Raw genomic sequence first — 8,515 nt, forward strand, 5'->3', positions numbered from 1 at the left:
TAGAGATGATGTGGTAGTTTAACTGTTTAGAATACGATGATGCTTAAAACCCAAAAGGTTGCAAGGGAGTGACTAATCCCAACTGAGTTGTGACACCTCTAAAACATAAGTTACGAGTTGGTCATAGATGGATGCTTTGGATCGTTAGATCCGGATCCAATACCTTCTTGTTAAAATTGTATAGAGGCGAAATGTTCGAATCTTTATTCTTTTGGAAAGAAGAAAGAATCACAAAGTTGTTGAGGTTAATTCACTTAGATGTTAGTGGCACTTATCCACAACATAATACTACTCATGTTGTATGACATTCACCGAAGATCACTCTCGGTTGGACTATAGTTTATTTTGAATAAACACAAGTCCGAATACTTTGCAAAAGGTTTCAAAGAATTCAAGAAATGTAAGTAGATGAGTAAGACGTCTAAAGTATTTACCTCCTTAGATTTGATCCAAGGTAAAAGTAACACTTTAGATTAATTTCCTTGAAAAAATATTAAGGAAAGTAGCATCGTAAGATAATGAATTTCTCCATTAGGAGAAGAATGAACATGAATAAGATTTAGTTCGTTGGACATTATCAATTACCCATATATATATGATAAATACTTCTAAGACAACCTAGTTCCTATACCACAAGCTCCAAGGTTTATAAACTGTCTCAGTTGAATGGTTTGGACATAATATGGGTTTCCGAAACCATTATTAAGATAGTCTTGATAATATATGTCTAAAACAATAAATCACAAGACAGGTTAGTTGTAGAGATCCATCCATCATGGATCTTAACAAGCTAGTGGGAGCTATAAGCGTCTTATGAGAAAAGATCAATTGTTTGATTTCTCATAAAGATGTAAATGAATCTTTTGTTTACTAGGTTTACAAAAGATTAGTGGGAGTTGATCATATTCCTAAATTTGAATATGTATACATGATATATATTAATTTTGAAAATGAAAGGAATTCTTCATCGTTAAAGTTATGACTTTAAACATTCTATAATGATAGAATGTATATGGGAGACATAGTCTATATACATGGGATGGAAATCTATAATGATAGATTTCAAGATATAATTGGATTATATCAATCCCTAAAATAGACAATGAGATGCTAGGAAGTTTCTCATATGATGATAAACTTCAATTAGAATGACAATTCTAGTGAGACTAGGAAGTTGTTCTTCTCAAAGGGAATGTACCCTTTGACTCCCAAAGAAATAATGCGTAAATAGAATCCTTTATGCATACGCAGAAAGGTGATTTATGTATTTCATATTGTATGAAAACATTGATAAAAGTTGTACCTAGAACGGTACAAGATGATATCAGTGCAAGCCCAGGATCAGAACCATGGCAACTGTCAAGTGAATCCTTAGGTATTTAAGAAATACTAAGGATGGATTCCTCAAGAATGAGGAAGAATTAGAGTAACGTAATGGAAGCGTAAATGTATTAGATTATGAATCTAATCCATCATAGAATATCTCTTCATTATGAATGAAGTGATAATGAAATATCTCTTTATTATGACTAAAGAGATATTTGGGTGGAAACGTTAAAAGTAATGACTTTAATGTGTTCCATCATGTATGCAAAATATATTTCCATATAGAAGCTTACAACATTGTTGTTTGGATGGGAAAGTTCATTCATGAACTCTCCATTCGGTTCCAACCAGAAAGTGTATGACACTAATGGGGCGATAGCTCAAGCCAGGGAATCAAGGTCTCATCAAGGTCTGAACTCAAATGAGAGACTGAACCACATGATTGAGAATCATGTATAATGGTGACGTCGTTATTCTCAAGGTTGCTTCTATGGATAACATATAGATATCCATCGTCTAGGCCTACTACTCAGCCATTTATGAAATGACTACAGAAGAGGTATTATCACTGATGACTAAGCTGATTGGCTCTAGTGCAAGTGGGAGATTGTTGGAAATGTGCCCTAAAACCAATCATATGATAATACTTTATGGACATTTCACATGTTAAACTAATCTAGTTTAATATTAAGGGCAAACATTATTGTTTGAGCCGTCTCATATAAATGTTATATGCTTAAACGATAAGTCCAAGGAATATGTGATTGGAAGAATGCGATCTAAAGAAGTTAGATTCATGAGACCATTCTTTCGTTGACACATCCTAAACGTTCTTGATCATAGGATTGTCAATTGGGCATTGACAGTCCGTTAAGATCAGTACGTGCTATGTCTTCTCTCAGGGAGAGTGACTAGTCTCGAGTCATTGGTGTGTGTGACATCAAGACAAGTACGTAGGTGCTCAATAGAGAATGAGTTCACTGAACACGATCAACGAAGAGTTCTCATATTCATGTCACATGAGAACTCATGGTTGGGATAATGCAAATTAGTCTTTTGACCTGAGGCATCACAGTTGTCTTGTGGTTAGGTCCTTAATCTTTGATTATGTCAAAGTCACTCCATCAGGAGGGTGTCCATGGCATCGTTGGGGTTAAGCCACTTAGCCATGGAGGCAAGTGAATGCGCAACAAGGGATCTCTAACCTTCAAACTGTTTGAGGGAGAATACTCTATGATATGATTAAGAATCTTTGGCCAAAGTATGAATGAGATTTAGGAATGTGTTCCAAATCACATTCAAGGTAATCATATAAGCACAAGACTCACATTGGATAGTAGACATGAATAAACTATCAAACCAAACAATGTGGTCAAGAGTATTGTATTAGAGAAAGACCGTATTGCATTTGTAATCCTAAAACTGAATAGGTTCTCCCCCTCTTCTGATTAGCTTGGGTAACCATGACATGCTGCTAGGCGTCAACCATGGTTTGTGGAAGCCCTAAAAGTATATTATCACTAACGGGAGAATTGAAAGTAAGTTTCAATTCACAATCGATTAGAAAGAGTTTTAATCGCCCACTGCCTCGCTAAAAGGAACCTAATGGATCGTTCACCGAGTAAGGTAGAGTTTGAAGAAACAACAGAGATGAGTAAGAATAATTAAATGGTTTAATTGTTTATCTAAGGCTAGGATTAATTAATATGTTAATTAATCAAACGAATAAGTTCGTTAAAGACCTCGGGTTAGTTTTGGGCCGCAAGGCCCAATGGGATTTGAATGTCAAGCCCATTAACTCAAGTTGTATGACAACTTGAATAAACAAAGGGCTTGAAAGCCCAATAAACCCTATAGGCTTGCCATGTTAGAAGAATAGGGCTTTTGGTCCATTAGGTCACTTATTTGAAGGGACTATATAAAGGACTTTATAGCCTAAAATTTACATATGGTAATTTTTGGGGAAAGGATGAGAACACAAGCTCTCATTTCTCTCTAAAATTTAGGCCACCTTGGAGGGATCATCTAGCAATCAAACTCCTCCAAGGTCACTCATTTCTTCTTCATTATGCCTTGGTGATGAATCATTGGAGGTTCTCAATTTTGGGAACTTGGAGAAACCTTTTCATCCATCCAAATCCATGGATCTAAGATGCAAGGAATGAAGGCCCTCTCTTTGGGTGATTAGCCTTTGCTTATGCAAAGAGGAATCTACAAAGGTATTGATTTCTCAACTCACTTTGTTTTGAGTTGAGTCTTGGTTCACCTATCTACTAGGCTTTGAATTTCATGGGTAAATGTTTTGTTTTTAAGTGCATACAAGCATGATTCCGCCTTTAATTGTTAATTGCATGCTATTGATGTTGCTTAAATGAACATGTTTTTCACAAATCTTCCTTCAAAACATACTAAGGAAATCAAGATGCATCCAAAACACAAACAGTCAAATTGGAATGCGCATGGAGAAGCAGAAGAAGAAAAAGAAGATGAAAAGGGGGTAGTCGATAGCTTACCCGACACTGGTCGTGGTCGGAGTTGATAGAAATCAAAGAAGCCCCGTGCGATTTCATCGTTGTGAGATGTGATGGTCACATCATGATTTTATCACCTGAAGGTCGACTCTTCCAAGTCAGAAAATAGAAAAATTAAAATTTAGGAACAATAAACTAACAGAAACAAATTACAGAAGAGGAAAAAATCAAATTACCTCAACAAAAATCCATGATTATTCCATGAGTGCTGATTCCATAGGTTTTAAAGGGGGAAGGTTTTTTTATTTGAGATGGAGGATGTCACATCCCGGCCCGAGGCAGATCACTTCCCGAGTCCGCTCCACCACCGTAGCACGATATTGTCCGCTTTGGGCTTACCATTCCCTCACGGTTTTGTTTTTGGGAACTCACGAGCAACTTCCCTGTGGGTCACCCATCATGGGATTGCTCTAGCCCCCTTCTCGCTTAACTTCGGAGTTCTTACGGAACCCGAAGCCAGTGAGCTCCCAAAAGGCCTCGTGCTATGTAGGATGGGAATATACATTTAAGGATCAGTCCCCTGGGCGATGTGGGATGTCACAATCCACCCCCCTTAGGGGCCCGACGTCCTCGTCGGCACATTTCCGGCCAGGGATAGGCTCTGATACCAAATTGTCACATCCCGACTCGGGGCGGATCACTTCCCGGGCCCACTTCCACTACCGTAACACGATATTGTCCGCTTTGGGCTTACCATTCCCTCACGGTTTTGTTTTTGGGAACTCACGAGCAACTTCCCAGAAGGTCATCCATCCTGGGAGTGCTCTAGCCCTCTTCTCGCTTAACTTCGGAGGTCCTACGGAACCCAAAGCCAGTGAGCTCCCAAAAGGCCTCGAGCTAGGTAGAGATGGAATATACATATAAGGATCAGTCCCCTGGGCGATGTGGGATGTCACAATCCACCCCCCTTAGGGGCCTGACGTCCTCGTCGGCACATTTCCGGCCAGGGATAGGCTCTGATACCAATGTTAGATCCCGGCTCAGGTGGGACCACTTTCCCGGCCCGCTCCACCACAGTAGCACGATATTGTCCGCTTTGGGCTTACCATTCCCTCACGGTTTTGTTTTTGGGAATTCACAAGCAACTTCCCAGTGGGTCACCCATCATGGGATTGCTCTAGCCTCTTTCTCGCTTAACTTCGGAGTTTCTACGGAACCCGAAGCCAGTGAGCTCCCAAAAGGCCTCGTGCTAGGTAGGATGGGAATATACATCTAAGGATCAGTCCCCTGGGCGATGTGGGATGTCACAGAGGATGTTCGATCTGGGGATTTTAGGTGAGCAGATTGAAACTGAGGGAAAGAGAAAGAGGGGAGGAAGAGAATGGTAAAGTGACGATCGCACCCTGCCTTTCCACGATCATCAACACGCGGCATCAAGATCAGCGGCAGAGAGAGACAGTGGCAGCTTTGTAAATAAACTGAAATGTGGTCCAAAACACTGTTCATTTCTACAGTGCAATTTTGCCAGCTTCTTTAGACTAAAGTAATGTTGTGTTTGTGAATCTTTTTTTTTATTGTGGATACAGATAATTTTGAACTCAAACTGAAAGTAGATTCTTAATGGCAAGGCTAAGACGCAACAAAAAAGTGAATATCTGTTTCTATGCAGGATGAGAAGAAATTTATCATACCTGGTTAACTTTGGCTTGATCATTTTCAGAATGAAACTTCAGCAGCAGATGTTGGAATTCAAAGAAAAAAGTAAGCCTGCATGTCAAAGTGTTAATGGATACTGATTATTTCTACCTCCGATCTTGCGCAAGCCGACAGAAGTTGAATAAATAAAAAACTGTTTGTTTTAATTTTCCAAAAGAAGTTTGTTCTCTGCCTCACAGGACCTCATGTTCTTTTTCAGTTTACCCTTTCTTTTCGTATAGTTTCTGAATTTTCTGCACATGCCTTAATGCAACTTGCCATGAGAGCTGAGGCTTTAGTTGTCCAATTTGTTACTACTCCAGAACATAACACAAAAACCAGAGTTGAAGCAGTATATAGTATATCCTATGAGAAATTGTCTGTTCAAGTATGAATTCAAACACGCAATGCCAAAATAGAAAAGCATATGCCTCGTGCTAAACACAATTTAGGTTTGTTTTTGGATTTAGGTTTGTTTTGGGACATTTTCTCACTCGTGGTTAGTGGATGTGACGGGAAGTGACTATTCTTCCAACAACGCTTTTCAAGCAGTTCTGGAGATCCAGTCTCTATTTTGTATGCTCTTCTACAAGCTAACGTTGAGTCCTACTGTGATTGTTGGTGCATCTATGCCTTATGGTATTTCATTACTCTGTCTACTTCTCTTCTCTGCAGTGCAGCTTGCAGCCTTTTGGAATGAAGCTTACGTACTAGCCAGGTCAGTTTCACCACCCATTGACCGATTCTTCTTTGCCGCAACTCAATGCTTATGTTTGGACGTGGAAGCATTTCAGTGCTCGTGTTGGGACGTGGAAGAATGGTGAGGGAATGAAGAAGACGGTTAAGCTTCAAGTGAGTGCATAGTAAGAGATGCAAGTGGGCTATAAACAGCAGATTTAACATTTGGAACACCAGCTTTCACGTCGTCCCCAATGCCGCATCAAGCATATATGCAGCTGCAAGTTTGAACATTTATGTTCCTATTAAACCACATTGTATTTGTAGCATGTATTAAGTGTACAAGGTAGGTATTGATTTTTAACTCTGATTAATTACCGGTTTCGTAGAATGATTACTCAAATCATAGATATTATTTTTTAGCATTGATTCGGAGATGGTTACTTGAATTCTGAGAAGAATCACCATCGCCGAGCACGAGTCACTTTCGGTATCGCTCCATGTAGCTGCCATGGCCTTTTGTTTTCCACCTCTTTGCTTTCTCAATGTATTGGCACATTCGAAGGATTGGTGTCCAAATCCTTGACACTCAAAGCATGGTTGATTCTTTTAACTTTTTCGTCCACTTGCACAAAACTCAGAAGATGTATCATTAAAAGACTCACGTAGGGCAAAAACTTCTAGAATTTGAATCAAACTTACCATTTTGTTCACTTCCCTTTGGAATTTTATAACCTTAAAAGCTACACTTTTGCTTTTATTTGCTTCTGGCAGCGTCATTTCATAAACTTGTGATTAAACTCGGTAAGCTTACAAGTGTTCACATTCCTGTGTTCCTCAATGGCAGTTGTATTTTGGCTTGAGCCCAAAGAAACGATTGTATTTTGGCTTTCCATGCACCATAGTGTTAGTAATCATCTAAAAACGGAGGGTGGGTCACAGAGCCGGTGGAACGAACGATTCTATAGCATCTTTGTAGATATCGCTAATCTAGCAACCTGCTCTCGATGCCAATTGAAAGCATATACTAGAATGGTACACGCGTTTGTATACATTAGATCGTAGGATAGATATAGACATGTAAACCTATTCGCAGCGGCAGAACATAGAATCAACTAGGAAGCGATGTAGGTGCTAATGCTCAAAATTGTAAGGTTAACAAACTTAATTAAATGACCTTAGATGGGCTCATGACATGGGTTGAAATTAAATGGACTAAAAAATGTAAGTTGGTTCACGCCTCAAAACTGAGCTACATCCCTTGTGTTGCTCTCAATATTGATTTCAAGGCTAAATAGTGTCTGGTTCATACATTCACTCTATTCTCTCTAATTCATCTGACACCTATATTGGAGGTCTCTACCACTTTCTATAGGCCTCCCATCTAGGGCCTCTCAAACCTCTTTTAATGTGCCAACCATTTGTTCTAGCTTACTGACACCTCTACATTTTTTGACTCAAACTATTTGTCCTTCACCGCTCTGCATATTTGCAAAAAGAGCACTACTAATTCTCAGACGCATTTTATGGAACAAGTGATGTGCCACTTTGTCATATGCTTTCTTCTGAGTACAGTTGAACAAGATTAACTTCCAATTTAGTAATTTAACAAATTAGAAGCAAAAAGAAACCCAGAAATCTTGAAAAACTTGTCTTCAAGAATTGAAATTTCCTCGAAAAGGTTGGAACATTTCTCAGACAAAACGTATATAAACCATTCAATGAATAATGCCTTAGTCTCAACCAATTTCTCTCCATTATTTCATCAGTCGTTCGCTTTAAATTAATTCAATCTCACTAGTAAAAAATCGATAGAGTCTTACCAAGCAAGTAGTCGGAGACTGTCCAGATAATTGACGTTCCCAAAAGATAAAGTAGAAAAATAAGGAATGAGTAAAGTAATGTTGGCCCCATAAAATAATTATTTTTGGTCCAACTTAGGAGCAGGAGTGAGAGTAGGTCGAATGCTAACTGTTCACGTTGGTTTTTTTCAATCTATTTCTGCCATTTTTTTGCCACATAAATCTGATTATTTTGTGAGTTTTTTTGTTGAATTGATTCGTGTTGTCACACTTGGTCGGCTTCCCAACAACTTTCACACAGTCTCTCTCTCCCTCTCTCTCTCACCAAAACCTCTCTCTTTTGGTCTATTCTTACTTTTAAATCAAAGGGAATTTTGCATAAATATCACCTGAACTTGAAAGCATGTGCGCAAATATCACATGAATTTTTAATTGTGTATTTTGACCCCCTGAACTTTATTAAATGTTGGAATCCATCACATACGGTTACTGTCTATCCATTTTGCTGTTAAAACATTTGACTTGTGGGGGCATTTTCGTCAA

General features: G+C 38.8%; 1 protein-coding gene across 5 annotated transcripts in view; it reads right to left on the bottom strand.

The window, feature by feature from the left end:
• The window catches only part of LOC103957777, a 51,802-nt gene that overhangs the window by 21,170 nt on the left and 22,117 nt on the right, over positions 1–8,515 (bottom strand). The gene's annotated exons all lie outside the window — the stretch shown is intronic.

Source organism: the organism of the source record quoted next, unplaced genomic scaffold, assembly GCF_019419815.1.
Source record: "Pyrus x bretschneideri cultivar Hongxiangsu unplaced genomic scaffold, Pyrus_bretschneideri_v1 Contig16, whole genome shotgun sequence".
Taxonomy (NCBI): Eukaryota; Viridiplantae; Streptophyta; class Magnoliopsida; order Rosales; family Rosaceae; genus Pyrus; species Pyrus x bretschneideri.